We start from the raw sequence: 16,389 nt of genomic DNA on the forward strand, positions 1-16,389 counted from the left end.
TTTAGGCCACAGCCTTCATCAGTAAAGAGAGACACATGCACACGAAGGCTGTGGCCCAAAGCAACATGTGAATAGCTTTTAATAGTGTCTGTCTGCAACGTGACATCTCTTCTTTACGGTAAGTAGCAATCTATCTTTTCCTATGTTGTTGATATTCCTACATGGAGTTTCCACTGTTTGATTGTATCTACTTCTACGTTACTCATTTTGGCAGTTGTTCATGATTTGAATTGTGGAATACTTACTTTTGTCTTCTTTTGTGAACAAATTTTGGAAAAGATGTTAGTAGCTCTGCTGTAGTGTTACTGGTATTACTAGCATCACTGATGTTTTTGTGCACTGAAGATATTGATTGTGTCTTGCCACTGGTGTAATACACACATGACCAGAAGCCTCTTGGTTTCTCTGCCAGATTTCAAGACAATTGTGAAACATTATAATTATCTCACATTGAAGTTCATGCTAAATTCTGAGCTTCTGTAAAGCATTGCCAATCTTGGGGATTTTGTGTTCTTATAATTTGGCCCACTTTTTTCCATTGATTGTGCAGCAATGTTCTGACCTCTTTTGTGTGTCTTGGGGGATCAGTACCATATCTTATTGATTTGATATGTATCTCTCAATTGCCATTGATACTCTTTCTTTTAATTGACATGACATCTGGTCTATGCTTACATAATCAGATAGGAAGGAGTGGAGACCATCTCATAGGAAGGTGTGAAACAAATTTTTTACTTCCACATTGTGTGAATCTGCAGAGGATATTAAATGTATCTGTGGTATTGAGCTGTGTGGCATGATCTTTGGCCCCAAAACATGATGTATTTGATGCATTGAGCAATGCAAATCCCATTGTGCTTCATACTTTCAAAGTATTCAAAGACAATTAATTACAGGAAAGAAATACAAACATGTCATTTTCAGATGCCTCTCATTATAACCCCCACCTGTAGCAGTAGTAGAGGGTACCTTACACCCACAGTATTTTTATGCAAATAATGAGTCATTATATACCAAATTTAGAGTAGCTTCAGGTATTCCTGTGTTGTGCTTGTGTCATGCCTTTTTCATACCAAATACTCAGCCATATGGATGCTTGGTATGTCTTGCTGCCACAACAAATCCTTCCAGACAGCTAGTGATGTGTGTGCGGAAGAAATTCTTTCGTATGTTACAGAATGATTCTGATATGTCACTGTCTTTGCACTACTCCTCTCGTCCCTAGGGGTGAAATATTACCACGACTTGTCAGCAGTAAGTCTAGCCACCCTAGAAAATCTGGATTTGATATTGACATTGTTTGTTGTTGGCTATTTTTACACAGTCTTCTTACCCGTCACCTAGGTGGGTGGTAGTGGGTCTCTGCCTCCACAGAAACCTTCAAGGGTGTGAGCACAGCAGCTCAGTTTCATCATAATCAGATGACTGATATAGAAGATAGAAAAATAAATATTCATTTTTTTATATATTAGACATTATTTGTTTATGCAATTGTTCATAGAACATGAGTCTTCCTGTCAGGCATTTTCTTGTACGAGGTGGAGCACGATAAACTGCTGATTCGGGAATGAAATTAAAAAATAGTAAACACTTAGAAACTTCTTTTTTATTTTTCTCATATTGGACAATAATGTAAGTTTCTAATTACATGGTTTAAACAGTATATCTGGCAAATGTTTATCTTCATGATCTACACACTGAAATTCCCATGCACTGTTTCAAGCTGTCTTCAGGTATTCTTGCAATGTCAGCCTCAGTTTTTGTTCTGTAGGTCTTCCAGGGTGTTGGGACAGTTGTAATACAGCTTTGACTTCAGGTAACTCCAAAGAAAAAAATTGCACGAGTCTAAGTGCGGTGATCATGCGGGCCAGTTGAGATCCCCCATCCGAGAGATAAGCCTTCCAGGAAATGTATGCCTCAAAAAAATTCATGGCAATGCCCATTGCGTGTGTGCAGTGGCCCTGTCTTGTTGAAAGCAGGTATCCTGTAGTTACATTGCCTCTAAAGCCAGCTGGAAAAACTCTTGCAGCATAGTTAAGTAATGATCTGAATTCAGTTGCAGCATGATTATTTTCCTGGAAAAAGTAAGGACCAATGACACCATATTCATGATATGGCACACCACACAGTGACGCGGTCTGAGTGCAGGAGTTCCTGGTGGATTTGCCTGGGGATCATGTCACTCCAGTACCGAATATTCTGTTTGTGTAATGACCCACTGAGGTGAAAATATGCCTCATCAGAAAAGAACACATTTGTGTCACCGGGTACGGTTGCAGGCATGTCTTCACAAGAAGCTCTTCATGCTACATAATCCTGGACTGACAATTGTTGAATGAAACACATTTTATACAGGTGAAAATTCAGTTCATTATGAAGAATCTGGTTGAGAGGATGTCTTGAAATGCCAAGAGCAAGTGCATGTTTCCAAGCTGAGCATTTCGGAAACTGCAGTGCTGCTGCTCTAACTTGTTTAACGTTTTGTGATGTTGTAACACTTCTCCCAGATCACCTTCATACAGAAGACACATGCCCTGTTGTTCTGAATGTGTTTACCCAATTTAAAATTGATTGCCATCCATGAACATGTCCGCATGGGGGTTCTGCAAATCGCAAATGAAAAGCACGCTGCACTGCTATGATAGTGGGAATTCGAGCAATACGCTTCAACACAAAATGAGCACTTCTCACGTGTCCAATGCATTATCGCAATTGAACACCAATTGAATACAAACCTCCAGTTGGTCACTATAAATCATGCCCACTCTCCCCTCTATTTGACCAACGGTGCCCCTACAACATCAATTCTAAAAAAGCAATTTACCCCTTAATCAGATTTAAATTTTAACGCTGTAGTTAAGTCGTAGAAGAAATCATAAGATTTCGACTTTGTCTTGAGTCAGCAATCCTATGCTGAAGTAGACCCTTAGTCTGTGGTACTCTGTTGTGTAATAGGAGGCAATCTCATAAGGTCAGTATTGCTTTGGGCTTTTAACCACATATCAAACAGTGTTAATTACCCTTTCAAATTTCTACATTGTGGGTGAGGGATTTTGCAGTCCACATAGCAAGATTTAAAATTTTAATGTGAAAATACTGGAAGGAGTGAAGCAGGTTTGTAATGAGATGATATATCTCCATTTTTTATATATGAGGGGTTCAAAGCAAAAGTGAACCAAGTCCACATTTTACTCTTTGAAGAAAAAGTTATATAATGTTAGAGTAATATGTTTAAATGCAAATCAAGTAAACTTTTTTTTTTTTTTTTTACAGTGAAAGAGAACAAATACAAGCTACAGATAACTTACAGGGATGCATTCCTGAAATTTATTTGAACATTGTATATGCCAGGGGAAACTAGAGTCTCAAATAAGAAATAATGTAGAATGCAATGTACACAGAGATTTTCATTAATTTAAAATCTTTCTTACAGTTTACTGGACATGGTTCACTAATGCACAAAAACGTTTTCACTTCTGACTTTAGGTACAATGAAACCTGCATCCTGTTTCTTCCCAGATTTTAATCTGTCCTCATAAATACTTTTTCTTGTAATTATATATAAAAACACGTAATTAATTACACAAACTGCAGGCCTACAAGCAAGTTTACATAACATTGAGGCAAACACCATTTCATCTAACAAATCATTTTGTTCATGAAAACCTTGCTGTTCCTCTTGGTCTTCCTCTTCTGCAGTTAGAAAATTCTTTTACAGCATGTCCTCCTTTTAATTTTTAACTGACCTCTGATTCTTGTAAAATTGTTCCTGATTGTCACTGGGAAGTGAGTTTAGTTTATTTCCTTTCTTCTTCTTCTTCTTCTTCTTCTTCTACATATAACATACCTCATTGAATTGCACAAAATCAGTTAGTCACTTTAAAGCTAGGCTCTTTTCATACTTCTTTCATCAAATTTTTAACCAATTTACCTCATACCCATCAATAGCTTATTTTCTCTTTGTAACTGCCTGTTCTAATGATTTTGCACTTGTCAAATTTTCTCTGTTCATTACATTGACTTCAAAATTTTGTGCTTAGCTTTTTGAGGATTTTGCAATATTGAACCAATCCTCTGGGGCGTAGATATATTGCATCGTACTTGCAGCTTTCTCTGTTAGACCAAAGTCAACATCATTTTGTAAAAATAAGTAATCGTAAATGATACAGTGTTATAAATTTGTGGTCAGTTATTTCCACCTGCATTTCTGTATTATTGAGTAGTTTTAACACGTGAGAGCCATCTTAATTTTTAAGTTCTGTCCAGAACGTGCATCAGGGTAAAGATGCATACAGTTTTAAATGCATTCTGGTACAGCTGTCTGTTTCTTGAGATCCTTTTCATCGTCCTGTTTCATCCCATGTATACATAAAGGCCATGGATTGATTGAAAGCATGTCAAAATTGTATACATACACATTTCTCTCATATTACACTATCTTACAGATAGTTTATGGAATGGCAAAGCCCTCTGGAAATCGGATGCAGCCTGATACATTTCATGCCATGCAGTTTCTTTATCAGATTGCATTGAGTGTCTTGTACCAGCCTGATTTAATGCAGGTCTTTTTCAGCTTTAAAAGCTTTAACGTTATTACATTAACTAGAAATTTTCATTTCTAATTAATCACATGGTCGTCAAGTATCTGTATATGGTGGTTTGAAATACAAATTAAATTCAGTAACTCAGTAATTCAGTAACTCAGTAACAGAACCCTTGTTTCATCGGGTCTCATTTTCATGTTGGCATTTTGCTATGTACAAGTAATAAATTTTATGTATGTTAAGATAAGGATTTGGGCATTTTCATCCAGAGTTCTCTCTTTTTTGCGAGTAATGACTCTGATAAGCAGGAAAAGATCGTATGGTGTTCATAACATCACTGCCATCAGTTTTATTCACAGAGATGTTTATCCCATAGCTATCTGTCACAGCAAATATGTCTGTTTTTGTCAGACCTTTCTATAGCCTTCCCCAACTTACTTGGAATGTAGCCAGAAAAAATGTGTTACACACTTTCATTAGAAATCCTGATAAATTACTTGCTTTTATTTTATGTAGGTGTGCCTGTATTGTCATGTCTGGCATTCAGTAACTTGCACGAGATCACGAAGGTACAAGTTTTGTTCAGAAAAATCCCCAAGATTCAATAATGAAGTAATTTCTATGGTTTTCATACTAATTTTTTCTGTGCACTTTCGTGGACAGTAGCAGTTAAGCTCAGTATCAAATATTTTTTTCAGGATTAGAGATACCTTTTGTATTAGAATAATTATGGCATGTATACACACATTCAAACAATTATTCTTCCCTTACTCCATACATGAATGGAACTGGAAGAAATTGTAATAAGTGGTACAATGGGACATACCCTCTACCATGCATTTCATGGTGATTTGCATAGTATAGATGTAATGTAGATTGTCTCAGAGCATCAAGTAACTACAGCACCTGCAGACAGAATATTGAACCATGTACTTGGTTCGTTGTTACTCTGAGGAATTATTGATATCTTTGAACCAAATTGTCATATAACTAGGGATTTTCAATTTTCTTCTGAGCCCCTTATATAGGCGACACTACAGCATATCTAAGTCTATTCAGAAATAGGCCTCGAGTCATTGCCTGATTATAAGGTGAACGAAGATGCCACTGTATTTTGAACACTCAGCAGAAACACAATTGTTGCCAAACGATTTAAGTGTTAGTGATCTGACCAATTTCTAATCTCTTCAGAGGTTTTATGTTTGAAACTTCGTTAGTAGTGTGTGCAGTGTCTACCAGAGTAAATCAAATGCCTCTGCAGTTGGCTGTTTATTACTATGAGGATAGAACTTTAATAGTGGCAACTATTTATTTACAACTTATGCAAAATAGATACACGTTTCAAAGTTTTACTGTCCTTCAAAGTAAGTCACCAGCATTGTGTATAACCTGTTGCCAGCAATATGGAAGTAGTAGGCTCCCCTTAGCAGTATCAATTGCAGCTGACAGTGTCTGGTTCATTACATACATCATATAATCACCTTCTCCATTTTCTTAGAGTGGCCTAAGAATTTGTCTCAAGACTTTTCTTTCAAATATCCCAAGTTACTCTTCATTGAATTATGTCCCAGTTTCAGCACCATACATTAGTGTCTGCCTCACTAAAACTATACACATCGTAACTTTAGGTTTCCTGAACAGTACCTGAGAGTTCAGATATTTTCTGAGACCATACTAGCATTTGTTAGTGGACAATATTTGTTTTTGTATTCCAGAGCTGACATTGTTCTTAGTTGACTTCTGATCCAAAGTAATGGAATTAATACATCAAATTTGTGTGAACCAGTTTATATGAATGGAGGTGTATTTGGATAATCTCTTTTTTATGAGGAGAACACTGCAAGTGCCATAACCCAATTCTCCAGAAATGTCACTCGTGGGGTCGAAACAAATGAACACCTGTCTTCACTTATACATAGATACACGACTGTTTCTGAGATAACTGTGGTCAAAGTTTCTGAGCTACTTTATGTGCCTTTGTAGTAAGTAAACGGTTGCAGAAGCAATGGGGCACAATGGCTAGTGTCATGGATTCTCACTTTTGCGCTCCATGTTCAGAAATTGAATTATCAATTTCATGTATGTTTTTCATCTTTCTACACATCTCCAAAGGAGATTACTACAAGAATATTTTCCAGTGTATACTGAAATAATGTTATCTGTGTTTATCTACTAATTGTATGTCTTTTGAATGAATTAAAAAATAAATGAACAAGAAAATTATTCGAAAACTTTTTCAGTAAAATTCCTGTAGTGTATCTTGATTCACAATTAACTGCAGGTGCCAGTTTTCGGAAAAGCTACCTGTTATGCAAGATTTTCCACAAAATTATTCGCAAAGCATGAAATCCTCATCTAAGTTAATGAAGTTTGCCGAGTGAGATTCATATGAAGAAGTGTTAATGTAGAAAACTTGTCTTCATGTGATGCTCGAGGTGTTCAGAATCTCTCTGTTCCAAATGTTTCTATGATTGGTCTCCTCTAAACTTTCCTGAAAAATAAATATGACTAAAATATAAAAATTAATCTAAGAATTAATACAAGAACATGAGGATTTAAAGTTTGTAACCCTGAAAATACCATACACATATAGTATGTAATAAATTACAGTTATTATGAAACTAATTTGTAATTTTAAAATTAATCTAACGCCCTTGTATCCTCTAACTAGATAATAAACATTCTTGTTGGGGTAACCTTCTACGTACATGGGCAGGTAAAGGAAAAAATAATAAAACATTAATCAGGTTTCAAACAAGACTCTCAGAAGTGATAGGCCTCTACACTAGCCACTGAGTTCCCATTGTGGCTGAGACTGTCCTGCAGTAAAAATGTGTTAAATTATGTCAAAAACTTTGACTTTTGCTTTCTCAGAAACAGTCGAGTATCTACAGTTAACTCGGGACACGTGTTCACTTATTTTGCTTCTTCTTCCACTGAGTGAAGTTTCTGGGAAATAGAGTTATGGGACTTGCTATGTTTGCATTGTTAATTATTAGCATATACATAGTTTTCCCTTCATTTTTTGTAGAATCATCTTTGTAACAGCACTTTTAAGACTTGTAAAGGCTTTTTCTCATTTAATTGATCTTGGTGTTCTTACAATATATCAGTGTCATATGCAAATGCCAACACCTGAACAGATTAGAAGGCAGGATAATGAATCTCTCTGACTTGTGGTCACTGCACAGTAATTTGACTCGGTGTTTTTCTTAGCTGCTTTCATTCGAAGATGGTGAGGGTCAGTTTATTAGGAATCTCTAGCTTCTCCACTGCTATATACAACTCCCTTCCATAAATACTTTTGTAGGCTGATCCGAAGTCTGCAAAAAGGTGACGTGTATCAAATTGAAGTCATTTCCATTTTTCTAGTCTTCGCTGCTGCTGCTGCTGCTGCTTGTAGTTCTGATCAACAATCAATCTTCCTTGACAAAATCCACTTTCATATACCAGCAGTGTTTTTAATATGAAGTGCAAACCTACTAAAGACAATGTTGGAGAATATTTTATATGTAGTCGGTAATAGGCAATTTTCCCTGTAGACAGGCACACTATGATATTGACTTTCTTGTGTATTGGGCAGGTGATACAGACATTTCATTCGTCTGAATATTTTCATTTATCCAGACCTTAACTACAAGCTTGTGGAAATGTTTGGCCCACACTGTTCCTGTATTTTTAACAGTTCTGTTTATATTCCCAGGACATTACTACGAATCGTCTTCATGATTGCCTCCAGTTCCTCAGCACCTGGTGCTGGTTCCCTTGTATCTGAGTCCTTTGTTGTTACAGAGGGTAAGATTCGTTGGTCTTCAGATAAACCTCATCCAACAGCCCATCTGTCACCTATTGCATAACTCCTCAAAACTGAGTCACCTGCATTTCTACATGGATTAGTTCAAGGCTGAAATCCTTTTTGTTTTCATTCAACTATAGAAAAAAGTCCTCCTTCATTCATCCCCTTCAGTTGTTCCATTTCTTCCAGTTCTGTATTTTCGTGCTCTTTCTCTTTTCCATTTTATGCAGCCTCTTTACCTCTCTTCATGCTATTACCGTATTTACTCGAATCTAAGCCGCACCTGAAAAATGAGATTCAAAATCGAGGAAAAAAAATTTCCCGAATTTAAGCTGCACCAGAAATCTGAGACTCGAAATTCAAGGGGAGAGAGAAGTTTTAGGCCGCACCTCCAAATCGAAACAAAGTTGGTCCATTGTAATATGGGACACAATTTAGGTTGAATGAATGACAATACAGCTATAGTAGTTTGGTTAGAGTCGTAAGCTTAGCAGTTAAGCTTTACCAGGTAGCCGTTGCTATGCGTCAGGTGCTCCGTCCGTATTTATACGGGTACCCTTCCTTTTTCACGTGCTTCGTCTGGTTTGAATTGATTGCTTATTTTTCTTTGATCTGATAAGTGCCGTTCTCTTTGTTATAGGTGTTAACATCACTCAACGCTCAAAATGCATTACTGTACTGTGTCATGCGTTGTTTGTCGCATTCTGATAGGGCGTGTTTACGACCTGTCGCCGCTCGCGGCATGGCTTGCTTTTGTGCGCGCTACCGCCGCTTACAATTTTTAAAAAAAAAGAGAGGAATCGTCTCGTTAGCAAAACAATGGCAAGAGACTGCTATTTGTTGTTACTTACACTGCCACTTTCTTTAATAATGATCAACAAGAACCAAATAATAGACTGCGTAAGATAGAAGATGTTCTGAATGAAAGTTTAGCGAAAATTTTTCTCCGTTTGAAAATCTTTGCAGACAATTACAGTCATCTTATATTTAAAAATCTAATCAATTGCTGTGCTTCATTTCTGACTGTTTCACTATTCGGCATAAGAATAATACGAATATAAACATGAGATGATATGTATACCCTTTCGCGTTTGCTGTTGTCTCACTCTAGTTTCGTCGTTTATTAGGCAGACAGGATTTAAATGAGATAGCAGCAAACACGAAAGAATACATGGCAAAATGTTTATATTCATTATTATTATGGTGAAGAGAATACTGCATGTGATTCACAATTTATAAACGTTCCTATTAGCAACCATCTCTTCTCACAGGTAGGAAAAAACTCAGAACGCAGAGTTGGCCCTTTTGACAAACATCCCGAACAGTCTTGCCAGTCGGATTTTCGTAGTGCATTGAAATGCTGCTACATTTGAAGATGAACAATACGGAATTTGTATTTACTTCGTTGGATAATGTATGAAAATGAAAATGCAGTGGTCGAAACTCAGGGCGGAGAAAAAAGCTCGTCTTCCACCTTTGTTTTAAATTTATTTACTGATGCAAAGGTTTTGGTGTCAGTATTTATCTTTGTGCCTGCGAAGCGCTACATATATTCGACAACAGAAGTTAGTTGTGGCGGCACCTACCATCATTTTTCAGAACTTCCTCTTTGTACTCGATTCTAAGCCGCAGGCGGTTTTTTGGATTACAAAAACCGGAAAAAGTGCGGCTTAGATTCAAGTAAATACGGTATGTAATCCTGCACAGATCTTCAGATATGGTTTATGTGTTGCATTATTGTGTAGGAGATTGTGTGAGATTTTCTCGCAATGAGCCAGTCATCATCACAATCAGAATCTACAAAACATAAACAGAATGAGGCTAACAATTCAGAGACCCTTCCAGCTGCACCATGGTTCCTCATGGTTTCACGTACTGAAGACGGTCAGTCCTTCACAACAATAAATCAATTTGTGTATTATTCAGAAAGGTGTTGATACAAGCCCTGTGAAATCCTACTCCTGTTTACGGAATGGCACATTGCTTTTGGAGACTACTTCTGATTCTCAAGCACAACTACTGCTTGCCACTTCGCTTCTCCACAGTTATCCTATTCGTGTTGAGGCCCGTAGATTCTGAATTCTTCCCATGGTGTTATTTATACTAGGCTGCTCGACAGTCTGACCGAGGCCAAAATCTGAACATACCCCTCTGATCAGGGTGTCATTGCCATCCATCAGGTGACGAAAAAGGTAGATGCCTCCTTAATGCCCAAACACACTCTTTTTCTCACCTTTGATAGAGTGGTGCTTCCATTGAAGACCAAAGTAGGCTATGAAGATATCACAGTCCAACCATACATTCAGAACCTGATGCACTGCTACCCATGTCATTGTTTCAACCACACTCGAGTGTCTTGTCAACATCTGGCCAAATGTGTAACTTGTGGTAGGGATAGGCATGAGGGCAATTGTCTGCTGCCTCCTCCCCCCAGTATCAACTGCAATGGTGACCATGCTGCTGTGTCTCGAGATTGTCCTGTGTATCTTGATGAATGGGCTGTCCAGGAGATCTGGGTAAAGGAAAAACTTCCTTACCTGGTCGCTCGCAAGTTATTGGCTAGTCGCAAACTCTGTGTTCCACTGTCTGGCACTTATAGTACTGTCCTTTCTACATCTCGCTTCATGAAGGACACGGCCATGCAGACACGTGACCTCAAATTCAGCTCTGAGGTTGTGAAATTGCCCTGTGTCATGGTAGCATCGCTGTCCCCTTGTCCGGGTGTGTAACAAACCATCAAACTCTCGCCTCATGGAGCGAAGTCACCAGCTACACAAATGGCAGGCTGGAAAGGAGAGAAGGAATAATCATGTGAAGACTTCCTACGTCCTTCCAGCTAACCAACACCTGAGTCTTCCTCTGCTTACTGGAAAGGCTCAAAGAAGTCCATCAAAGGCAAACGGTCTTCTCCTTCGCTGACCGTAAGATCCTCTTCGAAGGTGTCGCCACTTGGTGCCTTTGCCCGGCCAGCCTCTGTGTTGTCTGTGCACACCACCAACTGTTTTACTGTGTTGTACGCCATAGGCCAACAGCACAAGAAAGCTGATGCTTCTGTAGACCTCATGCAGCTGGAGCCTCCTGCTTCTGTGCCCCGTAGCAGCTAGTCTTCGCAGGCTGGCACTCAGCAGCAGCCGAGGTGACATCCCTTCATTGTTTCCTCATCATGACTCTCCTCCAATGGAACGTTCGCAGCCTTTGATCCAACAAAGAGGATTTATGGCAGCTTTTAGAATCGCAGCGTCCACTTGTATTCTGCCTTCAGAAAACAAAATTGTCCTCACAACTGCTTTGAGCTTTCGCATTTCTTCCCGATCCATTCTGGCCTTCACCCCAAGGCTGGCGTTCCAACTCGTGGGGGAGTCATGCTGCTCATAAGGGATAACGTTCATAGTCAACCCATCTCCCCGACTACCCGTCATCAAGCTGTTGCAGTTCGCCTTTTCCTTCCTCACTTGACCTTTCCCCTTTGTTGCATTTATATCCCTCCATCATTCAATGTCACCAGGGCAGACTTCCTCCAGCTTATTGGGCAGCTACCTTACCCATTTCTGCTGCTCGGTGACTGACTTTAATGCGCACCATCCTGTTTGGGGTTCTCCCAGTACCTGTCAGAGGTGCCCTCTTGGTTGATCTTCGTAATCAACTTAAACTCTTCTGCCTTAATGCAGGAGCACCCACTTTCCTTTCTGAATCCTCACATAGCTATTCCCATTTGGACCTATCCTCCTGCAATGCCCAGCTTGCCCATCGTCTTGAGTGGTCCATTCTTTCCGACACCTACTCGAGCGACCATTTTCCGTGTGCTACCCATTTACCAAGTCCTATCCCACCTGCGTTCATGCCCAAATGGCAGCTTACTAAGGCCGACTGGTGGTTTTACTGCTCCATAGCGACCTTCAGTGAACAAGATTTCACCAGTTGTGATCACCAGCTGGAATATCTTACCACTGCAGAACGCTCCATTTCTCGCACTTCATCTTTATCACACTGTGTTCTGGTCCCTTGGCGGACTGAGGTGTGCCGCAACACAATTTGCACGAGGAGACATGCTCTCCGTATTTTTAACAGTCATCTTTAGATGTCAAACTGCATTCATTATAAACAGATGCATGCACTGTGTCGTCGCGTTCTTTGGGATAGCATAAAAGCTAGCTGGATTTCATTCCCTAGTTCTTTTAACAGTTCCACTCCCTCCTCTGTCCTGTGAGCCAGCCTCCGAAGGCTCTCTGGGACATAGCTCTACTCCCCAGTTTCTGACCTGACAGTAGCAGATGTCATCATGGACCCTATTGCTATCTCCAACACCTTAGGCCACCGTTTTGCAGAAATTTTGAGCTCTTTCCACCATCACCCAGCCTTCCTCCACTGGAAACGAGTGGAGGAGGCTGGAGCAATACCCTTCTCTTCTCAGAAATGTGTGTGTATACAATGCTGTCTTTACTGTGAAGGAGCTAGATCATGCTCTCACTTCCTCTCAATCCTCTGCTCCAGGGCCAGAATGCTATTCACAATTGGATGTTGCAGCACCTTTCTCTTGCAGGCAAGCACTTTCTGCTTAGTATGTACATCATCGTATTGGCAGAGGGCATGTTTCGCAGATGCTGGCGTGAAGCCACTGTCATACCCATATCCATACCTAAGCCTAGTAAGGACAAACATCTTCCTTCTAGGCACTGCCCCATCTCTCTCACCAGCTGTGTTTGCAGAGTGATGGAAAGTATGATTCATGCCTGGCTGGTATGGTGGCTTGAGTCTCACAATTTACCAACCACTGCACAGAGTTGATTTCGGCCACGCTGTTCTGCAGTTGACCGTCTAATCACTTTATCCACCCATGTCATGAATGTTTTCTGTGAAAATACCTGACCGTGGCTGCGTTTTCGATTTGGAGAAAGCCTACGACACCTGCTGGAGGATTGGTATCCCCTGTACTCTCTACACTTGGGGCTTCCATGGCCACCTGCCCCATTTCCTTGAGGACTTTTTAAAAGATCAAATTTTCAAGGTCTGTGTGGGTTCTGCCTTGTCGGATACCTTTATCCAGGAAGATGGTTTTTGCTATCGCCATTATCCCTATAATGGCCTGTCTCCTGCCGGGCACCTCTGGCTCCCTTTTTGTTGGTGACTTTGCCATCTATTGCAGCTGTCCACGGACCTGTCTCATTGAGCGGCGTCTTCAGCAGTGTCTTTACTCTCATGGAGCATTGACAGTGGCTTTCGTTTTTCCACTGACAAAACCGTTTGTATGAATTTCTGGTGGCACAATTGGTTTCTCGCACCATCTTTAGATCTTGGGCCTGTTGCTCTTCTGTTCATTGAAACTACAAAATTCCTGGGGCTCAAGCTCAATACAGAACTCTCTAGGTCCTACCACATGTCTTACCTGGCAGCCTGCTGTATGCAGTCCAAGTCCTACATGTCCTCAATGTTACTTCCTGGGGTGCAGATAAAACCACCTCAGTTTGTACCAGTGCCTCATCCACTCGAAAGTAGACTATGGGTGCTTTGTTTATGCATCTGCATTGCTGTCCCTCTTATGCTGTTTCAATACTATCCACCATTGTGTCATCCACTTGGCCACTGGTACCTTTTACACTAGCCCAGTTGAGAGTCTGCATGCAGAAGCTGTTGAACTACTGCTGTCCTACTGCCATGACTTTCTACTCAGCAGGAGTGCGTACTGTTTGTCCGCCATGCATGGCCACTCATCTGATGCCTCCTCCTTCGATGACTCCTTTGATTGCCAGTATGGAGTTTGCTTTTGGCTCTTGCTTGAGCAGCGCAACTTCATGCTACCTGCAACTTTCCCAGTGGGTGAACCCTTCACCACCTTGGTTCCATGCGGTGGCCCATGTTCACCTTGGCCCTCATTCGCTTCGTAGGAACACTACTCCAGCCTCGCTCTGTCGCCTTCAGTTTGACAACCTTTGCATTGAACTTCGCGATAGTACCTTAGTGTACACTAAAGGATCTCAGACTGACCTTGGTGTCAGGTGTACCTTTTTTATTGGCGCCAACGTTTTTCGGTATCGGCTTCCAGCACACTGCTCAGTATTTACAGCAGAGCTCTTCACCCTGTATCAGGCTGCAAAGACACCCAGTGACACAGGCTTTTCAATTCTGCCATCTGCTCAGACTCAGTGCCCTTCAAAGCCTCTGTACACTTTACTTCGCCTATCCCTTAGTGCAACGAGTCCAGGAAAACGTCACTTCCTCACTCTTGATGGAGCCACTGTGCTGTTTATGTGGGTTCCTGGTTATGTTGGTCTGAAGGAAACTAGGCTGCTGACAATGCTGTCGAGGCTACAGTCCTTGTACCTCAGCCCACTAGTTCTTATGTCCCCTCCAGTGATATTTGTGTTGCCATCTGTCAAGAGGTCGTGTCACTTCGGCATTGCCACTGGTTCTCCCTTCATGGGAATAAGCCCCAGGTTATTAAGCCTCTCCCAGTGGCTTGGGCGACCTTCTCTCAGCCCTCCTGCCATGAGGAGGCCATTATAACTACACTCATGCTCATAAATTAAGGATAATGCTGATATATGGTGAAACAACACTCTGGTGAGCGGTTTGCGGGTTTAAATCTTCTCGGGGTATGACCATGCAGTGCATTTGACCTGTGGTCACCGCAAGGTGGCGCTGGCAGAAGTCCACGTATGCAGAGGTGTGTTGGTGCATGTAAGAGTACGGTGCAGCGAGTAAGTGTGCAGACATTTCCAGACATGCTAATGGTGACTGTGTGTTGAAAATGGCTAAAAGAACACATTGATGACGTTATGAGGGGTAGAATACTAGGGTGACTGGAGGCTGGTCAAACATGCAGGCCATAGCACAGACCCTCCGTGTATTACAAAATGTGATCTCAAGATTGTGGCAACGATTCCAGCAGACAGGAAATACGTGTCCAGGCACTACAGAGTGGGACGTCACAGTGTACAACACCACAAGAAGACAGATATCTCACCATCAGTGCCTGCAGACGGCCACGGAGTACTGCAGGTAGCCTTGCTCAGGACCTTACCACAGCCACTGGAACAGTTTTCTCCAGACACACAGTCTACAGACGACTGAACAGACACGGTTTATTCGTCCGGAGACCTGCAAGGTGCATTCCACTGACCCCAGGTCACAGGAGAGCCGGTAAAGCCTGGTGTCAAGAACACAGTGCATGATCGTTGGAAGAGTGGTCCGAGGTTATGCTCACAGACGAGTCCAGGTATAGTCTGATTCTTGCCAGGTTTTCATCTGGTGTGAACCAGATACCAACCCCTTAATGTCCTTGAAAGGGACCTGTATGGAGGTTGTGGTTTGGTGGTGTGGGGTGGGATTATGATTGGTGCATGTACACCCCTGCATGTCTTTGACAGAGGAACTGTAACAGGTCAGTTGTATCGGGATGTCATTTTGCACCAGTATGTCTGCCTTTTCATGGGTGCAGTGGGTCCCACCTTCCTCCTGATGGATGATAAAGCATGGCCCCACTGAGCTGCCATCGTGGAGGAGTACCTTGAAACAGAAGATATCAGACGAATGGAGTAGCCTGCCTGTTCTCCAGACCTAAACCCCATCCAGCATGTCTGGGATGCTCTCAGTCGACATATTGCTGCATGTCTTCAAACCCCTACGACACTTCAGGCACTGGGCACTGCCTTTTTAGCCATTACAGTTTGTGAAGTGACACTCCCCCACCACTTTGTGCACATTGTGCCCAACTTTTAACTGTCCACCAAGCGCGGGCTGTCGACCGCGCTTTACTTTTATCCATCATAGCAATATGACAAAGACTATTTAATTTTTAGTTCTGGACCTCCGTTTCTGTAGGGTGTATCTTATAGAACATTCTCTGCATCCCTGTTTTTAGCTTTTCTTTGGGTTGACAAATAGTTGTTTTTAACTCTTCTCTTTGTCTTCATGTTTCACAGTTTTGACATGGGTGCCTATGACCCGATTTGTTTTTGCACCTTAAAACAAAACAAACAAATGTTTTTGGAGATATCAAAGTTCAGTGAAAAGCACCAAGAATGACAGGGTGAATGATTGTTTCTGCTTTGT

At 41.1% G+C, this 16,389-nt stretch overlaps 1 protein-coding gene across 3 annotated transcripts in view; it reads left to right on the top strand.

Annotated features, from left to right (window-relative positions):
* The window catches only part of LOC126418610 (sorting nexin-29), a 197,460-nt gene that overhangs the window by 92,449 nt on the left and 88,622 nt on the right, over positions 1–16,389 (top strand). The window lies entirely within an intron of this gene.

This window comes from Schistocerca serialis, chromosome 1, assembly GCF_023864345.2.
Source record: "Schistocerca serialis cubense isolate TAMUIC-IGC-003099 chromosome 1, iqSchSeri2.2, whole genome shotgun sequence".
Lineage (NCBI taxonomy): Eukaryota > Metazoa > Arthropoda > Insecta > Orthoptera > Acrididae > Schistocerca > Schistocerca serialis.